The sequence below is a fragment of the Suricata suricatta genome, chromosome 4, assembly GCF_006229205.1.
Source record: "Suricata suricatta isolate VVHF042 chromosome 4, meerkat_22Aug2017_6uvM2_HiC, whole genome shotgun sequence".
In the NCBI taxonomy this organism is placed as follows: domain Eukaryota; kingdom Metazoa; phylum Chordata; class Mammalia; order Carnivora; family Herpestidae; genus Suricata; species Suricata suricatta.
Genome location: NC_043703.1, coordinates 39,138,279 through 39,162,405, shown reverse-complemented (window position 1 = coordinate 39,162,405; position 24,127 = coordinate 39,138,279). Strand labels below are relative to the sequence as shown.

At 34.7% G+C, this 24,127-nt stretch overlaps 1 pseudogene; it reads right to left on the bottom strand.

Annotated features, from left to right (window-relative positions):
- Nucleotides 1-5,009: 5,009 nt before the first annotated feature.
- On the bottom strand, nt 5,010-5,110 carry LOC115290960 (annotated as a pseudogene).
- Nucleotides 5,111-24,127: the final 19,017 nt, after the last annotated feature.

Genomic DNA, 24,127 nt, shown 5'->3' with positions numbered 1-24,127 from the left:
TTGAGAGATGAGGCACATTACTGTAAGGTCTTTCACCTCAGGGCAGTGCCTTTGTCTTTTCCAACAGCTGGTCGAATCTAACACAATGCTTAACATGGAATAAGTACTAAATCATTTCTTGTAGGATGAATGAGCTCTTTCATATGAAAGGCAACCCAAGTTACAAAGAATTGAGCCTAATAGGGTATGCTTTGAATGATAGCTTATCTGCAATAAAACAATACAATAAAACAAAGCATATTTTAAAAGGCAGGATGTTTTATTGAAAACTGTGAATTGAGAGAGAAGTGAACTAATGTTAATGGAAAAATAAGCAGTTCAACTCAGATTTTGCCCTCTGTTAAAAAGTATAAGGCTGAAACTGTTTTCTCTAAGTTTTTAAATTATGGCTAGAAAATCATGATGAACTGACCAGCAAACTTGGTAAAATGAACAAAGTATGCTTTTATTCAACTATAACTTACAACCTGACACATACTGATAAAGATTCACAGCCCTAAATATATTATAGAGTAGTTAGGAAAAAATGACAATGATTTCAAAGAAGTGATTATGATCTTTGTTACCTTTATGAAACTAGACCAAAATTTCAGTTTTTCTTATCTCATTTTATTGAATTTTCAGTATTCCAATCATTATTATTGTCAATAGATTCTCAGATATTACACAGCATATTAGTCAGGTTCTCCAGAGACACAGAACTGAAAGGGCATATAAAAATATATGAGGGGAGCTATATTCTGGGCATTGGCTCACATAGTATGGAGGCAGAGAGGTCAAGCTATCTGCCAGCTGCAAACTGGATAACCAGGAAAGCTGATGGTATAATTCATTTGGGGTCCAATGCCTGGGAACCAGGACAGCAGATGGTGAAATCCAGTCTGAGGCCAAAGGCCTGAAAAGGGAGTACCTCTCCTGTAAGTCTTAGAGTCCGAAGGCCCAAGAACCGTAGCTGTAGGGCAGGAAAAGATGAACATTCCAGCTCAGGAGGAGACAGAAAGAAGAGAGAATTTGTCCCTCCTCCCCTTTCGTTCTTTTCAGCCTTCAGTGGACTGGACGATGTCCACACTGGTGAAGGCAGAACTTCTATGTTCAGTCTACTAATACAAATGCTAACCTCTCCCAGAAGCACTTTTACAAACACACCCAGAAGTAATGTTGTACCTGTTATCTGGGCATCCCTTTACTCAGTCATGTTGAAACTTGCAATTAATCATCTCACGCATGGTAATTATCATGTTCTTACTACTCCCCCCTTGCAGTCCCAACACACACTCATTCACAGATGAACCCACTTTAGTGGAAAGGATTATTGTCTTCATTCTCCATTTTTCCCTCTCATCTCAATTTCCAAAATTTGGGCTCTTGGCTCATAAGTCACTTATTAATTCCTTCCCCCTTGGAATCTTTTAGCAGCTATTTCTAGCATTCCCTTCCACTTTGGAGTCCATATCTACACCGTTAGTGGAGTTGCCTTCTGTTAGAAGGGTGCAGAGGAAAAGTAAAACCATAGCATAATCACTAGACTTCCAGTGAAGGAGGGCAGCTCAGCATTGGGCTGATATGAGATTGTGCAAAATCAGTGCAAAGGAGGGGGGAAGAAAAAAGAATATTGGGCTGAAGGAAGTAGAACCATTTTTGTCCAAATGTATACACGTTGTATTATTGGGATAAGTACTAGACAATCCTTTGTTAGTTAAAATGGAGATCTATCACTGCCACCTCTCTCTCCTTAAGATACTATCTTTTACTTGCTATTGTCTAAGGCTTTTAAAAAGGATTCAAATGTTTATTTGCTAAATAAGACAAGAGAGTTAAAGTGAAAATATCTATGATGATTAACATGTTGAGGTTACTTTTGTTTTTCAAAGCATAAATTATATCTGGTTGAATTTTATTCACCTATCACACTACATACATTTAAAGTGAACAGTCTATTACTTCATTCCTTCTGCTATCTTTAAAATTAGTTTGCTTCTCTTTTTCTAGTTGGTTGAGGTATAAGATTGAGATACTGATTTCGCATTTGAGGGACAAAGCCATCACCCGCCTGATATGAGAGTCAGATTGTACAAAATTATGAGAGACCTTTGGACACCCAGAAATCTATTAGCAAGAAGAAGTCTAGGAGATCCATTCAGTTGTGTCAGCAGCAAATCTCATTCTCTGGCCTCAGTTCTTTAGTTTAGCCAAGAAAGAACTCAGCCAAACTCTTGAGCAAGCCCTTGTAGCTGTGGAAGCAAAAACACACTCTGGAGGTGGGAAACAGGCAGGCCCAGAGGTGTCACCTGCATGGGGGGCAGGGGGGGCAGAGTAGTCCTTTCTTTTTATGTTTGAATAGGTTATGATAGTTCCTGTCATCTAAGGGATTCCTTCTCTTGGTTGGGAGGGGGGAGTATTTGTTCCTAACTGGGTTCCTTGTTAGCACTGTTATGGCAGGCATCCCCCCAAATGGAGGTCAAAACCAAAATCTAAATGTGTTATAATAAAGCTCTAGATGACTCTAGTGGTCATTGGGGAGAATGCATGTGTGTTTCTGGGAGGTCTCCTGGCTCTTTGAAACTCAGTTTCTGCCCTTCTTAATAGTCAGAAACATCTGTTCTCTGCTCATATATTTAGCTAACTGCCTACTCTGTCAGTTGCAGATGCATGTTATGTTTCATGAAAAAAAAGAAAAGAAAAAAGAAACATGACTAAGAAGATGGTACCATAAGCCCCGAGGCCAGAATTAAAATTCATGGGAAATTATTCCCTGGCCTGAGACCTATTCAGAGAACTGCCAAAATTTGACTGGTTGGATGTCACAATTTCTATGAACTAGTTTCTTCCTTTGTCCTACCAATTTTTCTTTTTTCTTTTCAACTAGAATACTTACAGTGGCTATCCTCTGCTTGTTCAGATATTGCATGGGTGTCTGTTGAGGAAAGGAGGGCCAATTCCTTATCGCTTTACTTTCTCCGACCCACAGGTTTGGAGAAGTCACACTTGAGATGCGTACCTAAGCAAAAATATTGGGGTTGCTTTATATATACCTGGACCTGATTTAGATGTTGAGATTACGGACTCTGAACTGATGCTGTAAGGATGAGACTAGAGGTAATTTGGAAGGGATAGAGTACATTTTACATAGTTGTTTTGTACAGAAGTTGTTTGACTTCCCATGCATTTCTGCCCAGAACCCCACATACATAATCACGAGGGCCTTAGTTGGCTTGTACTTTGCATCTGGCCTTGTGATCAGAACTGGCCCTTCTGTTCCTGACACCAAGAGGGATTCACTTGCCAGAACAGGCTAGCCCCTTGGAATGGATCAGGGTGGGAAGAGAAATATGTAGATGCCCAGGCTTCTAAGACTGTGAGATACGATAAGAAACAGAAAAAAAAAAAAAAAAGGCTCACTCAGGACTGCACTTAGGTGAGCCTAATGACTAACCACAAATCACAGATGGGTAATATATATATATTGCTCTGGCAAGAATAGCTACCTGGAAGTCTCACCGGAGGAGAGGACACTCAGCCCAGAACCCTCAATTGGGACTCCAACCTAGCTGTTCACTGAGGAGCTTCCCAGCCAGAAAGTTAGATGTTGTGAGTACCCAATTTGATGTATTAAGCTTTCTTTGTTCTTCTCTATTCTCCTCTACCTCTTTATGTTTAGTATAATTGTTTAATTCTTTATATTCCTTTTCCCTTATAATTAATAAAGTTTTCCTCCATGAAACTGAAAGTGTGGCTATAGTGAATTACTATTATTCAGAACAGCAGTAGAAAGATATAACTCATTAGATACCTAAGGGAAGACTGTGGTAGGCAGGCTCTAATATGCTCCCAATGAACTTTGCTTCCTGGTTCATGCTCTGATGTACTTTCCTTTACTGAATATGGGCTGTACTTATTTACTTGCTTCTAATGACCAAATGTGGCAGAAGTAATGGGATGTCACTTCTGGTATTAGGTTTTAAAATGAGTCTTCCATCTTGGGAATCCTTTCTTGTTTCTCTGTCACTCTAACTTTAGTTGTCTCTATCTCTTACTTTTCTTTGAAGAAAGCGAGGTGATCGCAGTGTCTATATTTCTGTGGAACTGGCCACCTGGTCAGAACCTGTTGTCTTAAGCCAACAGCCTCTTGAGTGTGCTGAGAAGCAGTTCCTCCACATGAGCCTAAAATGACTGCAGTCAACATCTTGATTTCAACTTCGTGAAATACCCTTAGTTAAATTCATCCACCTGCATTGTTCCCAAATTCCTGCCCTACAGAAACTGTAAGATAATAGGTGGTCTTTGTTTTCAGCTGCTGAGTTTGGAGATAATTGTGACACAGCAATGAATAATCAATACATTGGGTTATGAAATGTCTTATGATTTATTGATTTGCTACTTAGGCTCAGCTTTGGCTTCTGTAAATCCTTTTAAATAACAAAAGATGAGAAGAAATGGCATGTTATAGCTCCCAGGAATTATTGTTCTCTTTAACTATAATGCATTTCTTTTGCTAAAACATAGAAAGTGGGCATATTCATTACCCATGACACACATACCAAAGCGATATTTTTATTTGTAAATACTACAGCAAATTTCAAGTGTGTCATCTAAGAATCTGTTCAGTGTTGATAAAGCTGTTCTTCAGTTGTCCCAGAGGGGATTTTAGAAAAGAATACGATTCAAGCACAAATAAATTGCTTAGTAATAATACATATAATTTACTCACATATATAATATAAATACAATATATCAATATATACTTTATGAGACCAAAATAATAAGAAAATCAAACTCTCAGCATGAATTCATTGGTCATCTGAGAGACTGAATTTCATTGTTCTGTCTTGAAATTTTAGAATACTATGCATTTCATTGAAGTTACACATAAACAACGGATCAGTTATACCAATGATATTTCAAAATCATTGTAGCCTTGGCTATGAAATGAAAAACAAAATAAAATATGTTACCCCAAATCTGATTAAATTAATATAAAAGTTAAATTGCCATTCCATAAGTTATATTTTGAAAATACGGAACACTTCATGAACTTGTGGGTTATTTTTATGCAGGGGCCTTACAGATATCTGTATCATTCCAGTGTTAGTATATGTGCCGCTGCAGTAACCATGTTGACTTTGGTTCCGATAGAATCCTTATCACCTTAGCAATTTGATAAAAAATATAATAAATATATACCATCACTAAGTTGAAATTGAATGATTTGCTACTTAGGTTTTTATAGCTACCAAGCTAAATGCAAATATTAGCAAAGCATGTGGTGTTTTTTTTTCTACTTAATGGTATATAGTTTGTCTTTCCACTTTGCCTATTTTTTGTATGCCTGGAAATTAGGAGATTGATAGATATATATTTCCTCTTCTTCTTCTTTTTTCCCAGACCAGGTTCTTAAATGATTGTTCCTTGTAGTCTTACACTGTTTTTTATTGGTTAGATATTTTTTACTGAGCAAGTTGGTTCTATCAATAAATTGCCAGACTTAGTTATAACATTAATAGAAAGATATAAGTATAATACAAATAATACCTTCTTAGTACTGAATAAAGAATGTTCCTTGAGATCAAGAAGCATAGAGTCAAGGAAATTAAACAATTAAACAAACAATTGTGATTAAGTGTGTTAGGTGCAAAGGATTTAACACCATTGATGGTGGATTATAAAATTTGAGTTATGGAAAAAAGTGAAGACAAGATGTCTTCATAAATGGTGACCCCCATGTGAAGTAATGGATTAGAGAGATTGACAATGCCAAAGAATTATGAATGCAGAACTTAATTTTAGCACAAATTTGCTATGAAAATTATGTGGCTGGAAGAGCTACCAAAATAAGGAAAGGCTTCTTTTTTATGAAAGGGATCTTCATCATCACACTAATAATAGGAAAATTTGGAATTGTGCTGTGAATCAGAAAAGGAGACTGTGTGTTTGTTTCAACATGAAACTACATTATATCTCCATCAACCTATGTTAATGAGAAATAAAATGTGTGGTGAGGATACTATGTGACATATGTATTTGTTACCTTGATTCTAGAACTAAATTTCTTTAATTTTAAAACATATATTGGCACTGATTCCATTATGTCCAACATTCCTCTATACTTTTGCGTCCACCAAAAATCTTGAACACCTGTTTTTTTTCCTTTTGTCAGTTGGACTCCTATTTTATTTCAGTGTTCTGAACTGAATAATCTCATGCTCCATCTTCCTTCTCAAAACTGTCATTATGCTTTCTAGAGCTCTTGATCTGTGACCACCTTGCTCTCATTAACTTACAATAAAATGGACAATAGGGCCAATTTTTGTCTGGCCTGCTTTTGCTTCTCTAATGTCACTTCATTTTCTCCCCAGCTCACTATGTTCTAGCATCATTGGTTCTCTGACTGACTCTACATCGTACTATATGCTTTCCTATTTCAGGTACTTTACATTTGATTTCCCTTTTGTCTAAAAATTCATCTTCTGGTTCTTTGGTGACTAACTCCTTCATTCCTTCAGGTCATAATTAGGTTTTCTTTATATGAAGTCTATCCTTACCTCCTGTCACCTTATTTTGTAGCCTCTGACACTCAGTATTATTATCTATTGAATCACCCTTCTAATTCTGTTTCACAGGTTTGACTTTGTTGTGTGTTCATTTGTTGTTTATTGTTTGCAAGTCTTACGTCATAATGAGGATACAGAACCTGGAGCATCTGGGTGGCTCAGTCAACCAAGCATCTGACTTTGGCTCAGGTCATGATCTTGCAGTTCTTGAGTTCGAGCCCTGCCGTCAGGCTCTCTGCCATCAGCACAAGCCTGCTTCAGATCCTTTATCTCCCTTTCTCTGTTTCTCTCCTTCTCTCACTCTCTTTCAAAAATAAATAAAAAAATAAAAATAAAACAAGAAACGTTTAATGCAATATTGCTTTCAGATACTAGTAGCGAACATTTCTGTATTGTCTGTGTGACTATCTGTGTGACATAGTAGACATTGAATAGTATAAGATATGCAATTTCTTTTCCAATACTTAGTTACCAAAAAGGAAAAACAGTAAAAACCATTTAGTACATGGAAAGCAATATTGCTTTAAACATTTTTTAAGGGTTCTGAGACAGTTAATATATTCCTGAAACTTAGATTATTATAAATGAGTCATTTTCAGCAGGGAACATTTTTTATTTTTCTGAAAATTGAAGTCTTTTATTCATGATACCATTATTTTTAAGATCCTTAACTTTATGTATTTTTTTCTCTTCTTTCCACAAAGGCAAAGAAATGGGCACTATAAAAGGAACAATCGAATTCTCTGATCCCTTATAATCATTCAAACAAGCTAATCATTAACATGTAGCTTTTCAAGTTTTGAATCTTCAAACTCACACACTTTGAAGGAGAAAAATGAAGTAATTAGACCTGTTTTCTGTGAATACTCCCATTTATGGAATATATATTATGGGCTTCATTCTTAGGTGCTTTCTCCTATCTCATTCTATACCCTTTAATTTTTGGCTTGTACTAACAATGTTGTGATTACTAATGACAATAAGAAGATAAAGAAAACAAGTGAAAGATAAATAAAACATGACAAAAAAAAAAAGAGGAAACTCAGTTTGAAAGATTAAGAAGTTTCCCGAAAGTAGTTATAAAAGTGAGTGTGATGGTTAATGTTATGTGTAAATTTGGTTGGGCCACGATGTCCAGATATTTGATGAAGTATTATTATTTACATATCTGGGTGTTTCTGTGAGGATGGTTGGGGGTAATATTGACATTTAAATCCATGGGCTGTCTGTAAAGCAGATTGTCCATAATTTGGGTGGGCCTCATCCAATCAGTTGAGGGTCTGACTACAACAAAGACTGATCTCCTCTGAGCAAGTGAGAATTCCCCTTATGGTGACACTCAGACCAGGACTACAGTATCAACTCTTCCCTGGATTTCCAGTCTGCATATTTTGTAACTTGCAGTCTTCTTAACCATATGAGTCAGTTCCTTATTATAAATCTCTGTAGATACACACATGCTGTTGATTCTGTTTCTCCGGACAACCCTGAAACACAGAGTGGATCAAGGATTATAACCAATAACTACTTGATCCCAAAGCCCCTACTTTTACCAAAATACACAGTATACATTCTTGCAAAAGATAAACCTCAAAGAAAGATTTGGTCAGACTTTAGAGTATAGCATATTTTAGCTGATAGTTTAGGCAATTGGGGAGAAACCAGGCTGAAAGATTAAATTTCTCAATTAATAAAGAAAGGGAATAAGAACATCATACAGTAGTTGAGAACACAGAAATGAGAATGGGAAGCCCAGTGTTTCAATTCCAGCTCTACTATCTAACTGGAGGACTTGGGCACGTTCTTTAACCTCACTAAAATGAAACCTGTAGGAACACACCCAGACCTCCTTGGATCTAGATCCCTTCGCTTTGTTCATTCCAGCTTGCTTTACCTAAATGTTATTTGCTTCAAACTGCTACAGTAGGGACTCTATTCAGAGGATTCCCATTTGCAGCTAAAGCTGTTTTGACTGTAGGTAGAAAGATAGGATGTGCCTGGAAGCTTATAACTGCCTGGGGTATTGTTAGCCAAGGACTAACTGGTGTAGCAGGGTGAAAATTCAGCTCATTTGTCTTCAGGATAATATAGAAGGCCTAATTTATATTCTAGAACTTCCCTCTGGGATAAGGCCATGCTTAGCTAGAAATTACACCTTACTTGGTTCCTTTATCTTCCCATCCTGCTTCCTCCATTCCTTCTGGTTTCTCCTGGGTGCACATTCTAGATAAATCATTTGCTTAATAATTCTCTTCCCAGTCTCTTTTGGGGAAAATTGAATAAAGACATCAAGTTTCTCATCTTTACAGTTGGAATGTAGTCTTAAAGTCAAAGGTTGTTGTGGGGGTTAAGTGAATTAGTACATACAAAACACTTATGCCAATAACTAACACATTTAATGTGACAAGTATGTCTTAATATGTTAATGTTAAAGTAGTGAAATGATATGTGTTCAATTAAAACAACAGAAAACTTGTCAAATGCTTACTACATAGTATACACATCCTATGCATCAAAAAGCATATTTACTTTCAAGTACATTCAATCTATATAGAGAGACAAGCTAATATTACGATAGCAGTACATATTGAGTGCTAATGGTTTTCTAAATAGTAATATAAAAAATGTCATCTTGGAAACAGAACTCAGTTCAAGTAATCAAGGAAGATATTTGTCAAAAAGGCTAAGTAAGGATTACACAATCAAAAAGTATAGAGGATGATGGAGAGTGAAATAGAGACAACAATATATGCAATATTTGAAAGATTTGGAAAAGTTTTACAAATTATTGTTATTTGAGTTGAGTGTAAATGTGTGTCTGTTTATGTGCATTTGTCTGTAAATGTACATCAAGGTATGTGGTGGTATGTGTGTATATGTGTGTGTTTCTAGTTGGGAGTGTATTGTGTGTGGGAGAGAGAGAGAAGGTATACACATGAGTCTGTGTTGAGGTGTTTTTAGGGAAATAGGATTGGCATGGAGGCTGGAAAGATAGGCAGAAACTGTGTTAGTATTCTATGGTATACTCAAGAGTTTGTACTTTATCTTAAAGACAATGTCAAGTCAAGGATAGATTTTAGTAGGGGAACGGAATATTAGAAAGACAAGTTTGGCAACTATGTTAAGAACAGAATTGAGGGAAAGGATTGTAAATAGGTTTTCAACTCAAATGCCACCTCTGATCAATTGGTAGTGGCTGCCTGGTGTTCTTGTTGAGGATGATTTTGAGCGCTCGTCCAGGCTAAATTGGAAAGAACCCCATGACTGAGTATCAGTGTCTTCCATTTATTTCTCAAGTCCTCACCCTTTTTATTGAATCTGTCTCCTAAAGTACTTATCTGTTATAGTATCAGATGTAGATCAACTGATATCATCAAATATCCCAATGAAAACCTTTTTTTCTCTGAATGCTTCTAACCTTGAAAATGCAATAACATTTTTACTTGTCTTAGGAAAAAGTATATGGGTTAGGACAGACATTAGCACATAGATTTATTAAAATTATTAATTTCATGAATTCATCTCATTTGTAAACACTATTTGGAAAGATATCTCTGGTAAGCTATATATGTGTAGTATCAGAATAGAAAGGAAAACAAACACATAAATAAGAAGAATGTTTTATGACTAAAGGTTATGAGAGATTATTGTGTTTGTAAATATATAGACTTTGCCAAAATTTACCCCCTTTTACTTCAGTTAAGCTAAATACCCTTCTTGTTATGTGTTTTGCATATTACTCTACTGATTTAGATTTAATTGGCTAAATGTCATAAAAGATTCCAGAGGCATCTTTAAATAATAAATGATATGTGTTTGCACTCCCTCATAGTACAAAGAACAAAGAATTTGGAGCCAAACAAGGCTACTTTAGAATCCCGACTCTGTCACTTACCAACATTTGGATCTCAGGCAAGTTTTCCTTGGTGTGTCTCCTCTCTAAATATGTAGTACTAACATAAAGTTTTTATGAGGTTCAAATTCAATAATATGTTTCCATACAAAACAAAACTTACAAAACAGTTTAATAACACCTGATGATCTTTGAAAATGTAGTTCCTTTGTCACATTATGTTAATTGTTTTAAAAAAGCCTAAAGCAATTTTGAAATCAATCACATGTTAAGAAATGTTTAAAAACAAAAAATCCCTAAAATAATCATTTATTTTTACTCCATAACATACTGAAATGTTAGATATTAAAGTCACTAATTTAAAAACTCATGGTTCACATAATAATAAACTAATAGTACAAACAGAGATATATGTGTGCCTCACTCTCCATTAAACAAAGTGCATCTTGAGTAAGATTTCCTAAGAAATCCATAAGAGAAAAATCACATAGTAATATTATATATAAATTTAACTATAAATTGATTTTTATAGAACTTTTTAAAAAATTTTTTTCATTTATTTATTTTTGAGAGATGGAGAGAGGCAGAGCACGAGTCGGGGAGGGGCAGAGAGAGAGGGAGACACAGAATTTGAAGCAAGCTCCAGGCTCTGAGCCATGCATCAGCACAGAGCCTGATGCGGGGCTCAAACCCACGAACCATGAGATCATGATCTGAGCCAAAGCCGGACGCTTAACCGACTGAGCCACCCAGGCGCCCCTTTATAGAACTATTCTGAACTGCTTTTATAGCACATGGTTATTAATACATGACTTCTGAATTGAGAGATGGCTTCAAATACCATTGCACTTTCCAAAGTGCCCACATAGGAGATCAGATGTGAGAGTAAATAGATCTTTTCACCTTTTAATGGTTAATAATTACGCTTCCAAATGATACCTTCATTAATAGTACCACTTTATATACAAATTGTGTTTGGTTCTTTTAAATAGGATAATGCTGGAAATGGAACTAGTAGTTTTACAAACATTAATGATTTTCATCGTGCTTCATGTAACTTAAGAGAACACTGAGTTGCAGTGTAGTTGATTTGAAGTATGTTCAGTTTCTTTCTACTCCATCAGGCACGGCATTAGCATGACCCCAGGGTCTGCAGTTTTAAAACCTGGGAAATAGAGCAAAACTTCCCAAGAAAATGATCCCTGTAGCAAAGACTTGGAAAAATGTTACTCTAAAAAGACTAGTGTCCTTGGTCCAGAAATAAGTATGTTGTAATTTTAATTTAAAAAAAGCAAAATATGAAACCATTTTTTCTAATGTTGACATGCATGTAGTAAAAAAAAATTCAGTTTTTCAGAAGGTGTGGCTTCTAATTTTAAAGACTATCACATTCAATGAATCACCACTTAATACACCATTAGTGCATTATTGTTCAATTATATGAAGACCAAACTACTAGAGAAATGATCCATTTTATAAATTCTTACTATATTTAGATTTAAAATCTGTTGTTTTGTGATCTCTTGCAACTTTATGTCACATATTATCATCTTCTTTTCATTTAATAGAAGCATGGGGAAAGAAAATGTACTATCCAGTCATGGTTGAGTTTCTTTATGTTTCACTTCAGTTTTCTGGGCATTACTGGTAGCTTTTATTTCACAGTTGTTTCTTGTTTAAGTCTCACACAAGATGACAACAGCATGGGGCAAATCATTTTTGGCTTAATTTGAAATGCTGTTTTCAGGGTATTTTAACAGCAGCAATTCTCATATGAGCAAGTAAAGATCATAAATGTTATCTGTATCTCCCCAGATAAACTACAAATAGAAAAACAAACACACACCAGAATTTGTAAAGTGATAAAGGAATTTAGTATGTCTAAGCCATGCCAGTAGAGTTTGAACATGGACAAAATCTATATATATGAAATTGGGCACACTCCTAAAAGGAACAAGCTAAAAACAAGGAAAGTAAAAATGCTTACAAATAAAACAAACTCTACACCTGAAATTTAATATAAATTTATGCTATCCAGGTGAAATATATGTATCTTAGGTGTCAAACAAGTTAATAATTACCAAGCCATTGCTCTGGACATGTGAGTGTACCCATATGAAAATGTGTGTGTGAGTGTGTGTGTATGTTGGGAAAGGAATACTCTTAAAAAGAAACAGTAAAGTCATCTGGTTAACTTACTGGAAAAGATACTATAATTATTTCAACAAAAATAGATTGATAAAAACTTTGGAGCAGGAACTGTGCCTTGTCGATTCCTATATCCTCTACCTCAACCAAATGATCATCCACAGACTGGCTAACAATAAGAATGAGCAAATGGTGGGCACCTGGGGGGCTCACTTGGTTAATGTCTAACTTTAGCTCGGGTCATGATTTCACAATTTGTGATTTTGAGGCCTGTCGATGTTTCCTGTACCTGATTGAGAGTAAGTACGTGAATGTCACAAACAAAAGTATATTAATCACCTTACCATCTCAAATTAACATTGTTAGTGAACTCTGTATGCAGAACTATAGTGAGATGCATGTGGACTTCTCTATATCATCTCTCCATAAATTCTAACCATCAAACTATATAATGAGGCTATCTCCTCTTTAGATCTATATTCTATTTTTATATAATGTAAGCCTAAGATAACATCTACTTTTTTAAAAGCCACCAAATTATACTGACAATTCATACTGTTTATTTTAAATAAAAACCCCAACCTTTTCACATAAAGAAATCAAGTTACATTTTCTTTTCTATATATATGAAGTTCATGTTTCTGAAATTCATTGTAAAAAACTTTTATATAAGTCAAATGAAAAATAAAATTTTGGCTGAAAAGGTGATTAACCAAGGCACATAAGTTTATTTAAAATTTATTTATTTATAAATAAGAGGGACACTATTTTCATAGTTTATGTATTACTTAATTTATTCTACTGAGCCTGAGATGACTAAATTTGGAAAAGAGATAATACTTTCAGAGTTAGTGTCTGGGAGTCATACTCACATAAAAAGTGATGGGGAAAAACCATCTGAAGTATGTCAACTTCGATTAATTCTCACTAAATTTTCTCTTTTTGTTGTTTTTATTATTGAATTTATAAACACTTTTCTTACCCATCATCTGTCCTAATGCACACTACTTCACTTATATATACTAAACATTTCTTTAAGTAAAAGTGGGAGTGGATATTGCCCTTGTCACTTTGGTAGTTAAGTGAACAAATATAAACTCACATGAATTAGATTTGATTTCAGTGAGTTGTGATGATAATGATAGAGTAGATATTTGCAATCAAAGCCAGTTACTTCTAAAAATTCATGAAGTATACATACCTTAGTAAAAGTGAGTTTTGAAAACAGTAATCTTTTGAGGAGAAATGGAGAAGAAGAAACAGACTTAAATTAATCATGCAAAAAACCCCAAAAAAACAAAAAAACAAAAAAACAAAAAAAAACTTGTCCCGAAAGTTGGGTTGTAATTGTGTGGCATTAAGATTAAAATGCTTAAAATAGAGTTTTGTTGTGTTTTGTTTCATTTTTTCATTACAAAAACTGTTCTTAACTTCTATTTCTAAATATAAATATAACTCATGAAAATTATTGTAAAGGGATGCTTTTTGAAGAAGAGTTTGTATCCTGTCTTCTCCTACTTTTTCCAGGACCAGTAATGCAGCTTACTGTAAGACAGATCTAATCAACAATGATACTGTGCCTTCCCTGACTTCTCATTTGAACTTAAGACTTTTTTGTCTCCAAGATTCACAGATGATTCTTTTTGTTTTTCTACATATTTTATATAGCTTTTCTGGTATTTATTGCTCTATTTTTGTAAAGAGTTCTCAGCTTTCTTTGTTAACCCCCTTAAATCTATTAATACATTTTGTTTCTATATTCATTCTTTATCTAATAACCCTGTTTCCAGGAACAATGCATGTTTCTGAAATATATCCTATTCATTAATAAATGACTTGTTGTTCTTAAATCAATATTAAAATAAAGATACATATGTCGAGGAGAATAAAAGCAACCTGCTTAGGGTAATATCCCAAATTCAAATTCTAAGTTCATTTCTTTTACTTATTAAGGGTAAAAACAATAAACTCTCTAAAAGAGAAAATTTAATGATATAACTAAATATAAATGCAAATTAGAGCTTTGCTCATACACCATGTCTTATCTAGAAGATTGGCAAACATTCAAAAGTTTGCAAAAATACTTTGTTGTCAAGGCTACGGGAAAGCAAGAACTCATACAGTTTTGTTGGGAAAGCAAAATGGTACAACCTTATGAAAGGGAATTTGGCAAATTACATATGCATTTCTCCTTTTACACTGAGATTTCATTTCGAGAAAAATATTCTAAAATACACTGGCAAAAATCCAAAAATACATATACACATATCTTGTTGCAGCGGTGTTTGCAGTTTTAGACAGTGCATTGTGACTGTAACTTGTCCACCAGTAGATTGAATAAATGATGACACCACCCCACAATGGGGTTCCTCAATGGGGACTTTTCTGCTGTAAAGAGTAATTATTTATATGTCTATGTGCTTTTCTGATGTAATATCTGGGATTTATTATTTTAGGAATGAAAAGTGGAGTATAGTGTGAGTAAGATGTGTGCAAGACATCAATTTATTGTGTTTCAGCTCCTGGCCAATCCTTTGTCTTGTTTTGTGATCCAGACCAATATCCTCTTCCCAAATATCCTTTCTTTACAGCAAAAATATTCAACTTTGTTCAGAGTAAGCATTAGAGTGGTATTTTAAAGAGACAGAAATAGAATGTCACTTCCTTTCCCAATTCTGGTCCTGTTCCCAGTTTTTTGTTTTTTTTTTTTTTAATATCAAGCAAGGTTCCTGGGGCCCATTGATGCTCATATTGTAAGAACAAATGCAATTTTAAGATAGAAGGCTTTAATTCTCCTGGTGAAATTTAGGGAAGAGACTCCACTTTTTCTTTAGAGCATTTACTTTGGAGAAGTTATACGTTTTTTCTTTGCCTCTTTGAAATGTGTGTAAATCTATTAAAAGGGTAAATGAGTAACCCAGGAAACTGGGAGCCTGGGACCCATCTCTTGAAATGCAAGATGTAGACCTCATCTCCCAATTTTCTGGTTCCAGGGTGCAAACCTAATCTTTCTCCTGTTGGAACTATATAAGAACTTATTTTTTCTTTTAAAAGTATTAGGAAAACAAGGGGCTACTTCAATTACCAAGTGATTTAGGATAAACTATATGTAACAAATGGTGTTGTAGAGTCCTCTTCATCAAGGACTACTTACTGTTTATCTGAGAAAAATGTATATGATGTATCACTTAGCTACATAAAAGGGTATGATTTCTTAGAATTCTTACAATCTCTTTAGAAAATAACTGTAATGTGCATCATGTTATGGTTTAATACTCTTTCAATTACAAAACTTGTTTTATTTCTCTTCTATTTGTAGAGAGGTTTTCTCAGATGGCAGAACACTCAGTTTTCAGTCATATTTCCCCAACAATATTAGTGGACTGCACAGACTCTCCCAATACAAGGATGCTTTACAGCAGTTTTCAGTCAAGCCCTTGGGCCACCTGCCCCTAGGACCCAATGCCACATTATTGTCTGTAAATATGTTGACTTTTTTCACATTCCACTACTTATTACTGATTGTATCATTCTGATGGGATCTAATGAGTTGGAAGTAGGAAGTACTTGAACATCTTAGTATGATATATGCCAACTAGAAGAAAGTTTGACAAGCTCAATCTTTCATAAATAAAACTTTATTGGAACAGAGCCATGATCATTGTTTCTATATTGGAGTTACTCTTATGCTGCAGCAATAGAGTAGATGTGACTGACCTCATGTCTACTACAGATTTAAAAATATTTATTATATTGTCCTTTACAGAAAAAAGTATTCCAACCCTTGAGATAGAGGATAGGAGATAAACATGCCATATCGTTAGGGGCTTGCTACCTAGATGAAGATTCTGGTGGTTCAGTGTTTTGCAGAGGTAGATAGTGATCCCTGAAAAAATTCAGAGGCCTGTGTACAAAATAAAATTTCTTGGAATTGTGGGAGCATATTGGTAATGCTTGATTCTTCTGACAGTCAAAAAACCCTGTCACAATAAGATCATTATTTTCCTTAATTTTTGAAGCAGTCTCTCAGAAGCAAAAAGGATTGTCCTGGCTCCTGCACCTCCCCCTCCAAATGCCCGTCAACACCTCAGGATTTTTTTCTCACTCCCTTCCTCTTGGCTGTTTCTCAGTCTTTGCATGGGCTAAAGAATACTATTTAGCTATTGATTTGGGTGAGTTGGGCAAATTAAAATAACTGCCAGTAGGCAGTCCCTCCAAGAGAGAGACCTAGGCTCAATTATTCAATTGAATGGGAAACCCCAGGGCCTTTGAGTCATCTGCCAGGTTATGTTGGAGGATCTGTGCTTCTTAATAGATGCAAGTAGAGCTTTCAAGGCTCCAACAGTTGTAACAAACCCCTTCTTTCTATGGGCCTCTGGAACTGTACTTCTTATCTGGAATTGGCCCTAGAAATTAATTTATTTTCCTCTTAAAGCCATGGTGACATACCCCTTAGGAGTGGTCATAAAAGACTTACACATATTTACTTTTTTAATTTTTATTTATTTTTGAGAGAGGGAGAGAGACAGAGCATGAGTGGGGAAGGGCAGAGATAGAGGGAGACAGAGAATCTGAAGAAGGTTCCAGGCTCTGAGCTGTCAGCACAGCTTGAACTCATGAACTGCTAGATCATGACCTGAGCCAAAATTAGACGCTTTACCCACTGAGCCACCCAGGCCCCCAAAGACTTGTAACTATTTAAAGAAACTATACCAGTATATCATGTAGCCCTCAGGTGACTAGGGTGATTTCACTGAAATGAGTCTATTGTGGTTCCTTTGTGAACTTCTCTCTGAGAAGTTAGTCTTAAGTTCCCTGTGAAACAAATAGAACAGAATAGACCAGCCACTGCTGGTTACATTATTCAGACTGATCAACAGCAGTTTACACGTGAGAAAATCCAACGGAAGCCAAGATGTTGTAAAACCAGTAGGTGAATATTATGGGGAGACACTTGAGTCTCTAACGTGTCTGCGTGCCTTGTGAACAGAGGCACACACTGTTATTTTTGTGGGGGGAGGGACTATCTTTTCTGGTATGTTGGTATGATGACCAATCTGGGAAAATACAGTGTCTCCTTCAGAACAAATGACAGGTTTTCTTACTCTCTGTTCCAGAGGATTTAGGCTCTTTCTGCTCTGGGGTCCTCCTCTGTAATGTAGCGAATTGTGGGTACAGGCATCTTTCTTGGCTGATCAGGATTGCCCCTGTGGGACTCAGGTTCAAGCAGAACTGAGGCAAATCTGCTAATGTTCATGATTTTTGCTGTGCCATCAGTAGTAATGTCATTTGCCTCTGACCAGGGCATTTCATCTCTTTAATCAACATCTGTAACTTTGTTGCAAACTAATGTGTTTGTTTGCATTCAGGGTAAACATTTGGACCCATGACCAATCTTGATGTTTTTATTCCTTTTCCCAATCATGCATTTTTTCCTTAGATTTTATCACACAATTTATTTTGTTTCTTTACCTGGCTTTCCCCTCCCAATTCTTCCTATAATTACAGTCTATTAAATTAGGGGTTTGTATCGAATTCACTGATATAGTCTTAGTTCCTAAAAAAGTACCTGGCACATAGTGGGTGATGTATAAATATTTATTGAATCAGTGGATAAACTCTGTAACAATAGATATAATAAAGACTCTTATCAATAATAAATTAGAATTTTTAAATTAACTACTAATCTGATCTATACACAAATAGACTCAAAAAAGAAAGTCTTTTTTGAATAGAAAAAGAGAAATAATATATAGTCTAAAATGGTTTTCAAACAGAACTAAAAATCAATGAAGTACCATATAATAAAACCTGCTAGATAAAACAATTGGCATTACAAATAAACTAAAGACTTCCATTCTCATGGAGAAATATTTATCTATTTAAATATGTAAATACATAAATAAATGTGACAATAATAGAAATAGAAAGGCAAATTAGAAATCTAATTAAAGAAAAAAAAAAAAAAGAAAACAGGGAGAATCCAAAGACCTTAATGTTATAAAGATTACCATAGCAGAATCTTAATGGAAAGACTTGGAATTTTCCAGCAGTGCATATGACCCCAAGGCAAATCTGTCTAATTTTGTCCGTAAGAATTAACAAGTCCACATGGGTAAGAAAAATAAGCCACGGTATCCTATCACAGCCCTTTAGTAATATAAATAACAATTTTCTCTCATGTGATTTGCATTCTTAATCAATCAATCAAAATCATTATTCCAATTCTTTAGATGAAGGAAAGGTGTGTTATTTATTAGCTTTCTAGGAATCCACCAATATCAAACTCAGAAGTATTTTTTCCTAAGAAGGTAAGGATAGATAAATATGAGAACATTTATTAAGAAACTCTACTATCTTAATTTAATAAATATAAAACATATAAAGGAAAAATCAAGATAAAATAACAAGTGCTTAAGTGTATAGAGGTTTTGTAAATAAATACATCTTGGACACCTGGGTGGCTCAGTTGGTTAAGTGTCTGACTTTAGCTTGGGTCATGATCTCACAGTTTGTGGTTTCGAGCCCCTAGCCGGGCTCTGTCCTGACAGCTAGCTCAGAGCCTAGAGCCTATTCTGTGTCTCTCTCTCTGACCCACCCCTCCTCACACTGTCTCTCTCTCTCTCTCTCAAAAATAAATAAAAACATTAAAACAAAATTTAAATAAATACATCTTTAAGACTAACAATAGAAAAGAACTTCTTTAATTTAGTAGGAAAAGGGATCTTTAAAAATGTAGAGCTAAGTCATCCCTAGTAATCTAACTTTAGAAACATTTCCATTCGGTTTAGCGGGAAGAAAAACTGCTATACCCCAATCACTTCACATCATACTGAAGTCAACTAATTCCATTAAGACAAGAAATGGGAAATTAGGATCATTAAGTATAAGAAGAAAATGAAAGTATTTGCAGGAAATGTAACTGGTTAAATAAAATGTCAAAAAGGATTTTAAAATAATTTCTTGGATAGAGAATAAACATACATAAATAATTATTGAATTTAAAAAATTACAATAACTGATATTGTATGGTATTATATTGTATGGTATTGTATTGATATGGTGAATACTACCATAGAATCTCTTTACCATCTGCCATCTGTAGTGGAACCTGTGGCAAGATGGAGATTTTCGTGAAAACCCTTATGGGGAAGACTGTTGCCCTCGAGGTTGAGCCCTCAGATACAATAAAAAATGTAAAGACCAAAATCCAGGGTAAGGAAGGAATTGCTCCTGATCAGCAGAGACCGGTTTTGCTGGCAAGCAACTGGAAGATGAATATTTGGAAACCCTACTTTTGTAAAAACCTAATATTACTGGCATAGGGCAAATGTCCTTTAAAGTGCATATCTAAACAAATTAGAAAGTAAGAGTAACCTACAGATATCTAAAATAAGGAATTGCTGAACCCAGAGGGGTTAGAGAGCACTGGAGACATGATTTGTATTGTTAAAAGTAGAACATCTGCTTCTCGTAAGTGATGGAGGAGAAAGTGGAGCCTCTGGCCAACATCAGGTAAGAAGTGAAGACTTAAAAAGTAATCTAGGATGTTTGGAAGGTTACATTTTTAAGGAAAGGAAAAACTGTAGGGAAAAATCATATTTTCAAAGGAAAAATTTGAAACAAGCTAGTATTATACAAGTCTGTGTATACATGTATATGTGTGTATGTGTATAATATATATTTAATTATATATTTAATGTATTGTATATTTAATATACTTAATATGTTAGACACATTATCTATTTTCCACATACACTGAGAATTTCCAATCATAGTACTGCCTTCCAGAAGTTTTTATTTTTCCATCTGTATTTCTGTTGGGATCCAAAAAAATAGACAATGCTGTCGTCAAGGTTGGTAGAACACTACGTACTTAGCAGAAGGAAATACGTATTTTTTTAGAGTTTTTCTCAATGGAGTCTATCTTATACAGTGACATAAGACTTCATGAGATGTTGAGAGATTGTTATGTGGACAAGAAATAAAAGAATTTGTTAGTAATGGCTGAATATTTGCTATATTTGAGGATGATATAAATTTTGTTTTGCACATAATTAAATAAAAATTACATACACAAAAAATATTTGTTATTCAGAGTGGTAGTCACATTAGTTTTGAATTCTTAAGTATTAACTAACCAAGTCTTGAGAGAAAATGTTCCAATTTTTTGTTGTTTGTAATTGATCTGTTTTGTTTAGTTTATGGATAGATATTGTCATACTCTGAGTCTCCAAGCTTAAAAGTACTTCTCCCTTTGGATAGAAATATGAGCATCCTGATATGTAATTCTATTCAGTGTCACTCACTTACCTATCAGCTCTCTCTGCTAAAATGTTTGTGGATGTGCTGACTAAAAACATAAAAAGCTCTCCATAAAATGCATTATTTAAGGCAGTAGCATTTTAATTTGTAATTTATTATGGAAAATAAACAAAAATAATAAATAAAAGTAAATGAAATAATATGATGGAAAATAAAAACAAAAGCCTATTTTTCATTTTCTCTAAATTTTTCTAGCCAACTAAAGCATCATTGTACGTGTAATTATATTTTACTGTTTATACAACTAATTTACTATCTGACGCAGAAAGCAAGACACATGCCAAGTCTTCACTATGTTAAGGTCAGGTAATCAATTTCCTATCCCAAAAGACAAAACTAATAGTACAGAGGATTATCACGAAATACAAGCAGCTGCTGTTGTAAGACTGGAGCTTTTCTAGGGAATCCTGCAGTAATAGAGTAGGTAGGAAACAGAATCCCATATATGTCTATCTTTGCTGTGAAAACTGCATAGGTGTTTTTTGACTGTAGATGAAACAAGGATTAATTTTGCTTTGTTTCAGGTAATTGCTCTTAAACATCAACGCATTTGAAGCAAAAAAAAAAATAATGAAGAAAAGAATATTTATCTTTGTTCTGAATGTCATTCAAAATTTTGTTCTTAATAAGTGTAACTCAAATTCTTATGCATTTAAGAATTTCAGGAGTTTACCTGATATAAACCATTTTATACAAGAATTAAATTTCATACTTGTTATCTTCTTTTTGGTTTTTATTTTAATGTTTTTTATTTATTTTTGAGAGACAGAGAGACAGCACGAGCAGGGGAGGGTCAGAGGGAGAGGGAGACACAGAATCTGAAGACAGGCTCCATGCTCTGAGCTAGCTGTCAGTACAGAACCTGATGTGGGGCTCGAACCCATGAACCACGAGATCATGACCTGAGCCAAAGCCAGATGCTTAACCAACTGAGCCACCCAGGCGCCCCCATACTTGCCATTTTTACACATTATCAAAAGCTAACAGATTTTATACCATACTTAATAGAATCGATAACAACCCCACATATTATTTTCTTTTCATAAGTTCATACAATGTTGTAACATTCTGTAAAGTCTGATTAAATATGAACAATTACTAAATTTAATTAATGCTATAGATCAATTTCATTTTGTAAGAAAACACATATGCCATTTTATTCTCCTCTAAGGGTTTTATCTAACAATCTATTGATGCAATGTTACTCATTAATATTTCAAATTCCCCTTAGTTTTAATTCTAGGCATGATACACACAGGCAAATTGTTTAAGACTTTGTCTAGAATATAAACAAAGTAAGCAGTTATTTTAATATTGAAATTATTCCTTTGCATATTTAGCCAATTAGTTTGACATCTTAGCGACATTCAACATGACTGAAAGAACATTTCTTTTGAAATATTCTCTTTCCTTAATCTCCATCAGGTTAATTTTTTTTAAAATCAGTTTTCTTTCATAACTACTATTATTCAACTTTGGTGTCAATATTGGAATTTCTCAAGACTTTGTCTTAGACTGTCTTGTTTTCTCATCTCCACTCTGCTTCTAGGTGATTTAATTTATTTACACATTTATAAAATCGTCTGGTATCAGCTCATAAATTATTGTTTTCATCTTTGGAATTCCAGACCCATAAATTCAACTACATTCTTAATAATTCCAGTTGTACTAATTGGCTAATTTCTTAGCCACGTTAAAATTAATGTGCTCAGAACTGAGTGCCTGATTCACTTCTCACCTTACCACTTTCCCATCCCCACTGTGCACCTGACTCTCCACCAACTGAAACAATTTAGTCTATCTTTGATTTAATGTGTTATGTCTGTTTCCTTCTTTGGCCTTTCAAATATCACCAATCTGTAGACATCTAACATCTAAAATACGTATCCATACTTTCACTGTTCTCCATGGGGCCTGCCATCATTCCTGTGCAGTCAGCATCATCCTGAATTACGTTGACACTTTAATATGTTTCTTTCATTCTATTCTTAGATCCAAAGACCACCTCCAATTCATTCTCCACAATGTTGAGAGAGATTTTCAATAACTGTAATACTCCGACCTTTCTATGACTTAAGCAATTCAATTATTGCCCATAGTAATTAGGCTAATTTACAAAGCCTAATTAATGTTTACTCCCTACTTTGTGCCATTTTCTTTTTCTTCTTCTTCTTCTTCTTCTTCTTCTTCTTCTTCTTCTTCTTCTTCTTCTTCTTCTTCTTCTTCTTCGCCTAACTTACCAATCTTGTCTCTCTTGTTGTTGCTTCCCTTTCATGTTCTAATCACTGAGGATTTTTTTTTTCAATTTCTTGAACACAATGAAATATTCATTGCACCAAAGCAAATGTTTGTTTCTTTTGGTCAACTGTCTTTCCCTTGTTTGTCAATGGGTTACCTTCCATAAATGTTTCATTTTCAAATAGACCTAATTTGACTCTCAATTCCCAAGTAAGTATTCCTGTTATACTCACCTCAATTCATCTTCAGTGTTCATTCACACTGGTTATCTATTTAACCACATATGTGTCAGTCTATCCATCTATCTACTCATCTATCTAGGTAGCTATGATCTATCTCTAGTCATTTTAGATTCTTGATTAACGTTAAGCATCATGACAGGATATTTACATTTGTTTTACCATTGTTTTCTCAGAGTCTTCCAATTCTGTTGGATATGAATGTATACTAATAATATTGTAATTAATAACATTATTAATTGTTGAAGGAGTAAAAAATTGAATGGAAAATTGAAAAACTAATGATAAAATTGTAAAATGAATCCATATCTATAATCTATATGTATTGTTGTACCCAGATTTTAATATAACCCCCTAAAACCAGAGATTACCTGGGAGACTGAATCACACATGCAAAAGCAAAGGGCTTTATTACGAATTTAGGCCCAGCCAGCCTAAACTCGGGCTCACAGACTTACTGGATCCATGTGGAGTGAGCCCCGAACAAAGGCAGGATAGGGCTTTTATGAGTCTGGGAAGGGGGAGTTGCAGGAAATACAGTGATCCAATCATTATTATACAATATTATTGATAGCAAGTTTAACCATTCACATTGCCTAGAGTATTTGTTACTTTTGGCGGGACCCAATCACAACATTTAGAGTATTGACCAATCACAGAGTGGGCCCAGGACCCTCACGTAGGGCGTGACTAGTCTTAGCCTCCATCTTTAGGCCTGCCCTTAGAATGTTACAAGGGTGGTCCCTTTTGCCTTGGGCAATGTGTGCCCTTCTATT